Raw genomic sequence first — 14,912 nt, 5'->3', positions numbered from 1 at the left:
TTCATATGTCATCTATCATCTGTCATCTGTAATCTGTCATGTGTCATCTGTCATATGTCATCTGTCAGCTTTCATATGTCATCTACCATCTGTCATCTGTCGTCTGTCATCTGTCATCTGTCATTTGTCATTTGTCACCTGTCATCTGTCATATGTCATCTGTCAACTGTCATATGTCATATCTTATATGTCATCTGTAACTTATCACGTGTCTTCTGTCATCTGTCATCTGCATCTGCATCTGTCTTATGTAATCGGTCATCTATCATCTGCCATTGGCCATCTGTCATCTGTCATCTGTCATCTGTCATTTGTCATCTGTCATCTGTCGTCTGTCATCTGTCATCTGTCATCTGTCATCTGTCATCTGTCATCTGTCATCTGTCATTTGTCATCTGTCATCTGTCATCTGTCATCTGTCATCTGTCATCTGTTATCTGTCATTTGTCATCTGTCACCTGTCATCTGTTACATGTCATCTGTCATCTGTCATCTGTCATCTGTCATCTGTCATTTGTCATTTGTCACCTGTCATCTGTCATATGTCATCTATCATATGTCATCTGTCAACTGTCATATGTCATATCTTATACGTCATCTGTAATTTATCACGTGTCTTCTGTCATCTGTCATCTGCATCTGTCTTATGTAATCGGTCATCTATCATCTGCCATTGGCCATCTGTCATCTGTCATCTGTCATCTGTCATCTGTCATCTATCATCTGTCATCTGTCATTTGTCATCTGTCATCTGTCATCTGTCATGTGTCATCTGTCATGTGTCATGTGTCATATGTCAGCTGTCATTTGTCACCGGTCATCTGTAATTTATCACGTGTCTTCTGTCATCTGTCATTTGTTATCTGTCATCTGCATCTGCCATATGAAATATGTCAACTGTAATTTGTCATCTTTCATCTGTCATCTGTCATCTGCCACCTGTCATCTGTCATCTGTCATCTGTCATCTGTCATCTGTCATCTGTCATCTGTCATCTGTCTTCTGTCTTCTATCATTTGTAATTTGTCGTCTGTCATCTGTCATGTGTCATCCGTCATCTGTCATATCTCATCTGTTATCTATCATCTGTCATCTGTCATCTGTCATCTGTCACATGTCATCAGTCATCTGTCATCTGTCATCTGTTATCTGTCTCTCTGTCATGTGTCATCTGTCATGTGTCATCTATAACATGTCATCTGTCATCTGTCAGCTGTCGTCTGTCATCTGTCAGCTGTAATTTGTTATGTGTCATATGTCATCTGTCATCTGTCACCGGTCATCTGTAATTTATCACGTGTATTCTGTCATCTGTCGTTTGTTATCTGTCATCTGCATCTGCCATATGAAATCTGTTATCTGTCATTTGTAATCTGTCTTCTGTCATCTGTCATGTGTCATCTGTCATCTGTCATCTGTCATCTATCATCTGTCACCTGTCATCTGTCATCTGTCATCTGCAACAAGTCATCTGTCATAAGTCTTATCTCATCTGTCATCTTTCATATGTCATCTATCACCTGTCATCTGTCATCTGTCATCTGTCATCTGGCATCTGTCATCTGTCAACTATCATCTGTCACCTGTCATCTGTCATCTGCAATAGGTCATCTGTCATATGTCTTATCTCATCTGTCATCTTTCATATGTCATCTATCACCTGTCATCTGTCATCTGTCATGTGTCATCTGTCATGTGTCCTCTGTCACATGTCATCTGTCATCTGTCAGCTCTCGTCTGTCATCTGTCATCTGTCAACTGTAATTTGTCATGTGTCATATGTCATCTGTCATCTGTCGCCGGTCGTCTGTAATTTATGACATGCTTCTGTCATCTGTCATTTGTTATCTGTCATTTGCCATTTGTCATTTATCATTTGTCAGCTATCATCTGTCATCTGTTAGCTCTCATCTGCCATGGGCCATCTGTCATCTGTCACTTGTCATCTGTCATTTGCCATTTGTCATTTGTCATTTGTCAGCTATCATCTGTCATCTGTCATCTGTCATCTGTCATCTGTCATCTGTCATCTGTCATCTGTCATATGTCATCTTTCATATGTCATCTATCATCTGTCATTTGTAATCTGTCATGTGTCATCTGTCATCTGTCATCTTTCAGCTGTCATTTGTCATCTGTCATCTGTCATTTGTCATCTGTCATCTGTCATTTGTCATCTGTCATTGGCCATCTGTCATCTGTCATCTATCATCTGTCATCTGTCATTTTCCATCTGTCATCTTTCTTCTGTCATTTGTCATCTGTCATCTGTTATCTGTCATTTGTCATCTGTCATCTGTCATCTGTCATCTGTCATCTGTCATCTGTCATCTGTCATCTGTCATCTGTCATCTGTCATCTGTCATCTGATGTCTGTCATCTGTCATCTGTCATCTGTCATCTGTCCTCTGTCATCTGTCATCTGTCATCTCTCATCTGTCATCTGTCATCTGTCATCTGTCATCTGTCATCTGTCATCTTTCATCTGTCATCTGTCATCTGTCATCTGTCATCTGTCATCTGTCTTCTGTCATTTGTCATCTGTCATCTGTCATCTGTCATCAGTCATCTGTCATCTGTCGCTAGTCATCTTGCATCTGTCATCTGTCATCTGTCATCTGTCATCTGTCATCTGTCATCTGTCATCTGTCATCTGTCATCTGTCATCTGTCATCTGTCATCTGTCATCTGTCATCTGTTATCTGTCATCTGTCATCTGGCATCTGCCATTTGCCATCTGTCATCTGTCATCTGTCATCTTTCACCTGTCATCTGTCATCTGTCATCTGCATTTGCATCTGTTTTATGTAATCTGTCACCTGTCGTCTATCATCTGTCATCTGCATCTGCATCTGTTTTATGTAATCTGTCATCTGTTATCTGTCATCTGTCATCTGTTATCTTATATGGCATGTGTCACATTTCATCTGTCATTTGTCAGCTGTCGTTGGTCATCTGTCATCTGTATTCTCTCATCTCTCATCTGTCATTTGTCATCTGTCATCAGTCATCTGTCATCTGTCATCTGTCACCTGTCATCTGTCATCTGTCATCTGCATCTGCATCTGTCGTCTGTCATCTGTCATCTGACATCTGTCATCTGTCGTCTGTCATCTGTCATCTGTCATCTGTCATCTGTCATTTGTCATCTGTCATCTGTCATCTGTCATCTGTCATCTGTCATCTGTCATCTGTCATCTGTCATCTGTCATCTGTCATCTGTCATCTGCCATCTGTCACATGTCGTCTGTGATTTGTCATATGTCATCTGTCACCTGTCATCTGTCATCTGTCATCTGTCATCTGTCATCTGTCATCTGTCATCTGTCATCTGTCATCTGTCATCTGTCATCTGTCATCTGTCATCTGTCATCTGTTATTTGTCATCTGTCATCTGTCATCTGTCATCTGTCATCTGTCATCTGTCATCTGTCATCTGTCATCTGTCTTCTGTCATCTGTCGTCTGTCATTTGTCATCTGTCATCTGTCATCTGTCATCTGTCATCTGTCATCTGTCATCTGTCATCTGTCATCTGTCATCTGTCATCTGTCATCTGTCATCTGGCATCTGTCATCTTTCATCTGTCATCTGTCATTTGTCATCTGTCATCTGTCATCTGTCATCTGTCATCTATCATCTGTCATCTGTCATCTGTCATCTGTCATCTGTCATCTGTCATCTGTCATCTGTCATCTGTCATCTGTCATCTGTCATCTGTCATCTGTCATCTGTCATCTGTCATCTGTCATCTGATGTCTGTCATCTGTCATCTGTCATCTGTCATCTGTCATCTCTCATCTGTCATCTGTCATCTGTCATCTGTCATCTGTCATCTGTCATCTGTCATCTTTCATCTGTCGTCTGTCATCTGTCATCTGTCATCTGTCTTCTGTCATTTGTCATCTGTCATCTGTCATCTGTCATCAGACATCTGTCATCTGTCGCTAGTCATCTTGCATCTGTCATCTGTCATCTGTCATCTGTCATCTGTCATCTGTCATCTGTCATCTGTCATCTGTCATCTGTCATCTGTTATCTGTCATCTGTCATCTGGCATCTGCCATTTGCCATCTGTCATCTGTCATCTTTCACCTGTCATCTGTCATCTGTCATCTGCATTTGCATCTGTTTTATGTAATCTGTCACCTGTCGTCTATCATCTGTCATCTGCATCTGCATCTGTCGTCTGTCATCTGTCATCTGACATCTGTCATCTGTCGTCTGTCATCTGTCATCTGTCATCTGTCATTTGTCATCTGTCATCTGTCATCTGTCATCTGTCATCTGTCATCTGTCATCTGTCATCTGTCATCTGTCTTCTGTCATCTGTCGTCTGTCATCTGTCATCTGTCTTCTGTCATCTGTCATCTGTCATCTGTCATCTGTCATCTGTCATCTGTCATCTGTCATCTGTCATCTATCATCTGTCATCTGTCATTTGTCATCTGTCATCTGTCTTTTGTCATTTGTCATCTGTTATCTGTCATCTGTGATCTGTCATCTGTCATCCGTCATCTGTCATCTGTGATCTGTCATCTGTCATCTGTCATTTGTCATCTGTCATCTGTCATCTGTCAACTGTCATCTGTCATCTGTAATCGGTCATATTTCATATGTTATCTATCATCTTTCATCTGTAATCTGTCATGTGTCATCTGTCATCTGTCATATGTCATCTGTCATCTTTCATATGTCATCTATCATCTGTCATCTGTAATATGTCATGTGTCATCTGTCATCTATCATCTGTCATTTGTCATCTGTCATTTGCCATCTGTCATCTGTCATCTATCATCTGTCATCTGTCATCTGTCATATGTCATCTGTCATCTGGCATTTGTCATCTGTCATCTGTCATCTGTCATCTGTCATCCGTCATCTGTCTTCTGCCTTTTGTCATCTGTCATCTATCATCTGTCATCTGTCATCTGTCATATGTCATCTGTCATCTGGCATCTGTCATCTGTCATCTGTCATCTGTCATCTGTCATATGTCATCTGTCATCTGTCATCCGTCATCTGTCTTCTGCCTTTTGTCATCTGTCATCTGTGATCTGTTATCTGTCATCTGTCATCTGTCATTTGTCATCTGTCATCTGTCATCTGTCATGTGTCATCTGTCATCTGATGTCTGTCGTCTGTCATCTGTCATCTGTCATCTGTCATCTGTCATCTCTCATCTGTCATCTGTCATCTGTCATCTGTCATCTGTCATCTGTCATCTGTCATCTGTCATCTTTCATCTGTCATCTGTCATCTGTCATCTGTCATCTGTCATCTGTCTTCTGTCATTTGTCATCTGTCATCTGTCATCTGTCATCAGTCATCTGTCATCTGTCGCTAGTCATCTTGCATCTGTCATCTGTCATCTGTCATCTGTCATCTGTCATCTGTCATCTGTCATCTGTCATCTGTCATCTGTCATCTGTCATCTGTCATCTGTCATCTGTCATCTGTCATCTGTCATCTGTCATCTGTCATCTGTCATCTGTCATCTGTCATCTGTCATCTGTCATCTGTCATCTGTTATCTGTCATCTGTCATCTGGCATCTGCCATCTGTCATCTGTCGCTAGTCATCTTGCATCTGTCATCTGTCATCTGTCATCTGTCATCTTTCATCTGTCATCTGTCATCTGTCATCTGTCATCTGTCATCTGTCATCTGTCATCTGTCATCTGTCTTCTGTCATTTGTCATCTGTCATCTGTCATCTGTCATCTGTCATCAGTCATCTGTCATCTGTCGCTAGTCATCTTGCATCTGTCATCTGTCATCTGTCATCTGTCATCTGTCATCTGTCATCTGTCATCTGTCATCTGTCATCTGTCATCTGTCATCTGTCATCTGTCATCTGTCATCTGTCATCTTTCATCTGTCATCTGTCATCTGTCATCTGTCATCTGTCATCTGTCTTCTGTCATTTGTCATCTGTCATCTGTCATCTGTCATCAGTCATCTGTCATCTGTCGCTAGTCATCTTGCATCTGTCATCTGTCATCTGTCATCTGTCATCTGTCATCTTTCATCTGTCATCTGTCATCTGTCATCTGTCATCTGTCTTCTGTCATTTGTCATCTGTCATCTGTCATCTGTCATCAGTCATCTGTCATCTGTCGCTAGTCATCTTGCATCTGTCATCTGTCATCTGTCATCTGTCATCTGTCATCTGTCATCTGTCATCTGTCATCTGTCATCTGTCATCTGTCATCTGTCATCTGTCATCTGTCATCTGTCATCTGTCATCTGTCATCTGTCATCTGTCATCTGTCATCTGTCATCTGTCATCTTTCACCTGTCATCTGTCATTTGTCATCTGCATTTGCATCTGTTTTATGTAATCTGTCACCTGTCGTCTATCATCTTTCATCTGCATCTGCATCTGTTTTATGTAATCTGTCATCTGTTATCTGTCATCTGTCATCTGTTATCTTATATGGCATGTGTTACATTTCATCTGTCATTTGTCAGCTGTCGTTGGTCATCTGTCATCTGTATTCTCTCATCTCTCATCTGTCATTTGTCATCTGTCATCTGTCATCTGTCACCTGTCATCTGTCATCTGTCATCTGTCATCTGCATCTGCATCTGTCATCTGTCATCTGTCATCTGTCATCTGTCATCTGTCATCTGTCATCTGTCATCTGTCATCTGTCATCTGTCATCTGTCATCTGTCATCTGTCATCTGTCATCCATCATCTGTCATCTGTCATCTGTCATCTGTTATCTGTCATTTGTCATCTGTCACCTGTCATCTGTTATATGCCATCTGTCAACTGTCATATGTCATATCTTATACGTCATCTGTAATTTATCACGTGTCTTCTGTCATCTGTCATCTGCATCTGCATCTGTCTTATGTAATCGGTCATCTATCATCTGCCATTGGCCATCTGTCATCTGTCATCTGTCATCTGTCATCTGTCATCTGTCATCTGTCATCTGTCATCTGTCATCTATCATCTGTCATCTGTCATTTGTCATCTGTCATCTGTCATCTGTCATGTGTCATCTGTCATGTGTCATGTGTCATATGTCAGCTGTCATTTGTCACCGGTCATCTGTAATTTATCACGTGTCTTCTGTCATCTGTCATTTGTTATCTGTCATCTGCATCTGCCATATGAAATATGTCAACTGTCATTTGTCATCTTTCATCTGTCATCTGTCATCTGCCACCTGTCAACTGTCATCTGTCATCTGTCATCTGTCATCTGTCATCTGTCTTCTGTCTTCTATCATTTGTAATTTGTCGTCTGTCATCTGTCATGTGTCATTCGTCATCTGTCATATCTCATCTGTTATCTATCATCTGTCATCTGTCATCTGTCATCTGTCACATGTCATCAGTCATCTGTCATCTGTCATCTGTCATCTGTCACATGTCATCAGTCATCTGTCATCTGTCATCTGTCATCTGTTATCTGTCTCTCTGTCATGTGTCATCTGTCATGTGTCATCTATAACATGTCATCTGTCATCTGTCAGCTGTCGTCTGTCATCTGTCAGCTGTAATTTGTTATGTGTCATATGTCATCTGTCATCTGTCACCGGTCATCTGTAATTTATCACGTGTCTTCTGTCATCTGTCATTTGTTATCTGTCATCTGCATCTGCCATATGAAATATGTCAACTGTCATTTGTAATCTTTCATCTGTCATCTGTCATCTGCCACCTGTCATCTGTCATCTGTCATCTGTCATCTGTCATCTGTCATCTGTCATCTGTCTTCTGTCTTCTATCATTTGTAATTTGTCGTCTGTCATCTGTCATGTGTCATCCGTCATCTGTCATCTGTCATATCTCATCTGTTATCTATCATCTGTCATCTGTCATCTGTCATCTGTCACATGTAATCAGTCATCTGTCATCTGTCATCTGTCATCTGTTAGCTGTCTCTCTGTCATGTGTCATCTGTCATGTGTCATCTATAACATGTCATCTGTTATCTGTCAGCTGTCGTCTGTCATCTGTCAGCTGTAATTTGTTATTTGTCATATGTCATCTGTCATCTGTCACCGGTCATCTGTAATTTATCACGTGTATTCTGTCATCTGTCGTTTGTTATCTGTCATCTGCATCTGCCATATGAAATCTGTCATCTGTCATTTGTAATCTGTCATCTGTCATCTGTCATCTGTCATCTGTCATCTGTCTTCTGTCTTCTATCATTTGTAATTTGTCGTCTGTCATCTGTCATGTGTCTTCCGTCATCTGTCATATCTCATCTGTTATCTATCATCTGTCATCTGTCATCTGTCACATGTCATCAGTCATCTGTCATCTGTCATCTGTCATCTGTTATCTGTCTCTCTGTCATGTGTCATCTGTCATGTGTCATCTATAACATGTCATCTGTCATCTGTCAGCTGTCGTCTGTCATCTGTCAGCTGTAATTTGTTATGTGCCATATGTCATCTGTCACCGGTCATCTGTAATTTATCACGTGTATTCTGTCATCTGTCGTTTGTTATCTGTCATCTGCATCTGCCATATGAAATCTGTCATCTGTCATTTGTAATCTGTCGTCTGTCATGTGTCATCTGTCATCTGTCATCTGTCATCTGGCATCTGTCATCTGTCAACTATCATCTGTCACCTGACATCTGTCATCTGCAATAGGTCATCTGTCATATGTCTTATCTCATCTGTCATCTTTCATATGTCATCTATCACCTGTCATCTGTCATCTGTCATGTGTCATCTGTCATGTGTCATCTGTCACATGTCATCTGTCATCTGTCAGCTCTCGTCTGTCATCTGTCATCTGTCAACTGTAATTTGTCATGTGTCATATGTCATCTGTCATCTGTCGCCGGTCGTCTGTAATTTATGACATGCTTCTGTCATCTGTCATTTGTTATCTGTCATTTGCCATTTGTCATTTATCATTTGTCAGCTATCATCTGTCATCTGTCATCTGTCATCTGTCATCCGTCATCTGTCATATGTCATCTTTCATATGTCATCTATCATCTGTCATTTGTAATCTGTCATCTGTCATCTTTCAGCTGTCATTTGTCATCTGTCATCTGTCATTTGTCATCTGTCATCTGTCATTTGTCATCTGTCATTGGCCATCTGTCATCTGTCTTCTGTCTTCTATCATTTGTAATTTGTCGTCTGTCATCTGTCATGTGTCATCCGTCATCTGTCATATCTCATCTGTTATCTATCATCTGTCATCTGTCATCTGTCACATGTCATCAGTCATCTGTCATCTGTCATCTGTCATCTGTTATCTGCCTCTCTGTCATGTGTCATCTGTCATGTGTCATCTATAACATGTCATCTGTCATCTGTCAGCTGTCGTCTGTCATCTGTCAGCTGTAATTTGTTATTTGTCATATGTCATCTGTCACCGGTCATCTGTAATTTATCACGTGTATTCTGTCATCTGTCGTTTGTTATCTGTCATCTGCATCTGCCATATGAAATCTGTCATCTGTCATTTGCAATCTGTCATCTGTCATCTGTCATCTGTCATCTGTCATCTGTCATCTGTCTTCTGTCTTCTATCATTTGTAATTTGTCGTCTGTCATCTGTCATGTGTCATCCGTCATCTGTCATATCTCATCTGTTATCTATCATCTGTCATCTGTCATCTGTCATCTGTCACATGTCATCAGTCATCTGTCATCTGTCATCTGTCATCTGTTATCTGTCTCTCTGTCATGTGTCATCTGTCATGTGTCATCTATAACATGTCATCTGTCATCTGTCAGCTGTCGTCTGTCATCTGTCAGCTGTAATTTGTTATGTGTCATATGTCATCTGTCATCTGTCACCGGTCATCTGTAATTTATCACGTGTATTTTGTCATCTGTCGTTTGTTATCTGTCATCTGCATCTACCATATGAAATCTGTCATCTGTCATTTGTAATCTGTCGTCTGTCATCTGTCATGTGTCATCTGTCATCTGTCATCTGTCATCTGTCATCTGGCATCTGTCATCTGTCAACTATCATCTGTCACCTGTCATCTGTCATCTGCAATAGGTCATCTGTCATATGTCTTATCTCATCTGTCATCTTTCATATGTCATCTATCACCTGTCATCTGTCATCTGTCATGTGTCATCTGTCATGTGTCATCTGTCACATGTCATCTGTCATCTGTCAGCTCTCGTCTGTCATCTGTCATCTGTCAACTGTAATTTGTCATGTGTCATATGTCATCTGTCATCTGTCGCCGGTCGTCTGTAATTTATGACATGCTTCTGTCATCTGTCATTTGTTATCTGTCATTTGCCATTTGTCATTTATCATTTGTCAGCTATCATCTGTCATCTGTTAGCTCTCATCTGCCATGGGCCATCTGTCATCTGTCATTTGTCATCTGTCATTTGCCATTTGTCATTTGTCATTTGTCACCTATCATCTGTCATCTGTCATCTGTCATCTGTCATCTGTAATCTGTCATATGTCATCTTTCATATGTCATCTATCATCTGTCATTTGTAATCTGTCATGTGTCATCTGTCATCTGTCATCTTTCAGCTGTCATTTGTCATCTGTCATTTGTCATCTGTCATCTGTCATTTGTCATCTGTCATTGGCCATCTGTCATCTGTCATCTAGAATCTGTCATCTGTCATTTTTCATCTGTCATCTGTCATCTGTCTTCTGTCATTTGTCATCTGTCATCTGTTATCTGTCATCTGTCATCTGTCATCTGTCATCTGCATTTGCATCTGTTTTATGTAATCTGTCACCTGTCGTCTATCATCTGTCATCTGTCATCTGTCATCTGTCATCTGTCATCTGTCATCTGTCATCTGTCATCTGTCATCTGATGTCTGTCGTCTGTCATCTGTCATCTGTCATCTGTCATCTCTCATCTGTCATCTGTCATCTGTCATCTGTCATCTGTCATCTGTCATCTGTCATCTGTCATCTGTCATCTTTCATCTGTCATCTGTCATCTGTCATCTGTCATCTGTCATCTGTCTTCTGTCATTTGTCATCTGTCATCTGTCATCTGTCATCAGTCATCTGTCATCTGTCGCTAGTCATCTTGCATCTGTCATCTGTCATCTGTCATCTGTCATCTGTCATCTTTCCTCTGTCATCTGTCATCTGTCATCTGTCATCTGTCATCTGTCATCTGTCATCTGTCATCTGTCATCTGTTATCTGTCATCTGTCATCTGGCATCTGCCATTTGCCATCTGTCATCTGTCATCTGTCATCTTTCACCTGTCATCTGTCATCTGTCATCTGCATTTGCATCTGTTTTATGTAATCTGTCACCTGTCGTCTATCATCTGTCATCTGCATCTGCATCTGTTTTATGTAATCTGTCATCTGTTATCTGTCATCTGTCATCTGTTATCTTATATGGCATGTGTCACATTTCATCTGTCATTTGTCAGCTGTCGTTGGTCATCTGTCATCTGTATTCTCTCATCTCTCATCTGTCATTTGTCATCTGTCATCTGTCATCTGTCATCTGTCATCTGTCAGCTGTCATCTGCATCTGCATCTGTCGTCTGTCATCTGTCATCTGACATCTGTCATCTGTCGTCTGTCATCTGTCATCTGTCATCTGTCATCTGTCATCTGTCATCTGTCATTTGTCATCTGTCATCTGTCATCTGTCATCTGTCATCTGTCATCTGTCATCTGTCATCTGTCATCTGTCATCTGTCATCTGTCATCTGTCATCTGTCATCTGTCATCTGTCACATGTCGTCTCACATTTGTCATATGTCATCTGTCACCTGTCATCTGTCATCTGCATCTGTCATCTGTCATCTGTCATCTGTCATCTGTCATCTGTCATCTGTCATCTGTCATCTGTCATCTGTCATCTGTCATCTGTCATCTGTCATATGTCATCTGTAATCTGTCATCTGTCATCAGTCATCTGTCATCAGTCATCTGTCATCTGTCATCTGTCATCTGTCATCTGTCATCTGTCATCTGTCATATGTCATCTGTCATCTGTCATCTGTCATCTGTCATCTGTCATCTGTCATCTGTCATCTGTCATCTGTCATCTGTCATCTGTCATCTGTCATCTGTCATCTGTCATCTGTCATCTGTCATTTGTCATCTGTCGCCTGTCATCTGTCATCTGCAATCGGTCATATGTCATCTGTCTTCTGTCATTTGTCATCTGTCATCTGGCATCTGTCATCTGTCATCTGTCATCTACCACCTGTCATTTGTAATCTGTCATTTGTCATCTGTCGTCTGTCATCTGTCATCTGTCATCTGTCATCTGTCATCTGTCATCTGTCATCTGTCATCTGTCATCTGTCATCTGTTATCTGTCATCTGTCATCTGTCATCTGTCATCTGTCATCTGTCATCTGTCATTTGTCATCTGTCATCTGTCTTTTGTCATTTGTCATCTGTTATCTGTCATCTGTGATCTGTCATCTGTCATCTGTGATCTGTCATCTGTCATCTGTCTTCTGTCATTTGTCATCCGTCATCTGTCATCTGTCATCTGTCATTTGTCATCTGTCGCCTGTCATCTGTCATCTGCAATCGGTCATCTGTCATCTGTCATCTGTCATCTGTCATCTGTCATCTGTCATTTGTCATCTGTCATCTGTCTTTTGTCATTTGTCATCTGTTATCTGTCATCTGTGATCTGTCATCTGTCATCTGTGATCTGTCATCTGTCATCTGTCATCTGTCTTCTGTCATTTGTCATCTGTCATCTGTCATCTGTCATCTGTCATCTATCATCTGTCATCTGTCATCTGTCATATGTCATCTGTCATCTGGCATTTGTCATCTGTCATCTGTCATCTGTCATCTGTCATCCGTCATCTGTCTTCTGCCTTTTGTCATCTGTCATCTATCATCTGTCATCTGCCATCTGTCATATGTCATCTGTCATTTGTCATCTGTCATCTGTCTTTTGTCATTTGTCATCTGTCATCTGTCATCTGTCATCTGTCATCTGTCATATGTCATCTGTCATCTGTCATCTGTCATATGTCATCTGTCATCTGTCATCCGTCATCTGTCTTCTGCCTTTTGTCATCTGTCATCTGTGATCTGTTATCTGTCATCTGTCATCTGTCATTTGTCATCTGTCATCTGTCATCTGTCATCTGTCATCTGTCATCTGTCATCTGTCATCTGTCATCTGTCATCTGTCATCTGTCATCTGTCATATGTCATCTGTCATCTGTCATCTGTCATCTGTCATCTGTCATTTGTCATCTGTCATCTGTCATCTGTCATCTGTCATCTGTCATCTGTCATCTGTCATCTGTCATCTGTCATCTGTCATCTGTCATCTGTCATCTGTGATCTGTTATCTGTCATCTGTCATCTGTCATCTGTCATTAGTCATCTGTCATTTGTCATCTGTCATCTGTCATCTGTCATCAGTCATCTGTCATCTGTCATCTGTCATCTGTCATCTGTCATCTGTCATCTGTCATATGTCATCTGTCATCTGTCATCTGTCATCTGTCATCTGTCATCTGTCATCTGTCATCTGTCATCTGTCATCAGTCATCTGTCATCTGTCATCTGTCATCTGTCATCTGTCATCTGTCATCTGTCATCTGTCATCTGTCATATGTCATCTGTCATCTGTCATCTGTCATCTGTCATCTGTCATCTGTCATCTGTCATCTGTCATCTGTCATCTGTCATCTGTCATCTGTCATCTGTCATCTGTCATCTGTCATCTGTCATCTGTCATCTGTCATTTGTCATCTGTCGCCTGTCATCTGTCATCTGCAATCGGTCATATGTCATCTGTCTTCTGTCATTTGTCATCTGTCATCTGTCATCTGTCATCTGTCATCTGTCATCTGTCATCTGTCATCTGTCATCTGTCATCTGTCATCTGTCATCTGTCATCTGTCATCTGTCATCTGTCATTTGTCATCTGTCGCCTGTCATCTGTCATCTGCAATCGGTCATATGTCATCTGTCATCTGTCATCTTTCACCTGTCATCTGTCATCTGTCATCTGCATTTGCATCTGTTTTATGTAATCTGTCACCTGTCGTCTATCATCTGTCATCTGCATCTGCATCTGTTTTATGTAATCTGTCATCTGTTATCTGTCATCTGTCATCTGTCATATGTCATCTGTCATCTGTCATCTGTCATCTGTCATCTGTCATCTGTCATCTGTCATCTGTCATCTGTCATCAGTCATCTGTCATCTGTCATCTGTCATCTGTCATCTGTCATCTGTCATCTGTCATCTGTCATCTGTCATCTGTCATATGTCATCTGTCATCTGTCATCTGTCATCTGTCATCTGTCATCTGTCATCTGTCATCTGTCATCTGTCATCTGTCATCTGTCATCTGTCATCTGTCATCTGTCATCTGTCATCTGTCATCTGTCATCTGTCATTTGTCATCTGTCGCCTGTCATCTGTCATCTGCAATCGGTCATATGTCATCTGTCTTCTGTCATTTGTCATCTGTCATCTGTCATCTGTCATCTGTCATCTGTCATCTGTCATCTGTCATCTGTCGTCTGTCATCTGTCATCTGACATCTGTCATCTGTCGTCTGTCATCTGTCATCTGTCATCTGTCATCTGTCATCTGTCATTTGTCATCTGTCATCTGTCATCTGTCATCTGTCATCTGTCATCTGTCATCTGTCATCTGTCATCTGTCATCTGTCATCTGTCATCTGTCATCTGTCATCTGTCATCTGTCATCTGTCACATGTCGTCTGTCATTTGTCATATGTCATCTGTCACCTGTCATCTGTCATCTGTCATCTGTCATCTGTCATCTGTCATCTGTCATCTGTCATCTGTCATCTGTCATCTGTCATCTGTCATCTGTCATCTGTCATCTGTCATCTGTCATCTGTCATATGTCATCTGTCATCTGTCATCTGTCATCAGTCATCTGTCATCAGTCATCTGTCATCTGTCATCTGTCATCTGTCATCTGTCATCTGTCAT

This window comes from Condylostylus longicornis, unplaced genomic scaffold (assembly GCF_029603195.1).
Source record: "Condylostylus longicornis isolate FDR11 unplaced genomic scaffold, ASM2960319v2 ptg000220l, whole genome shotgun sequence".
Lineage (NCBI taxonomy): Eukaryota > Metazoa > Arthropoda > Insecta > Diptera > Dolichopodidae > Condylostylus > Condylostylus longicornis.
This window is presented reverse-complemented; position numbering follows the sequence as displayed.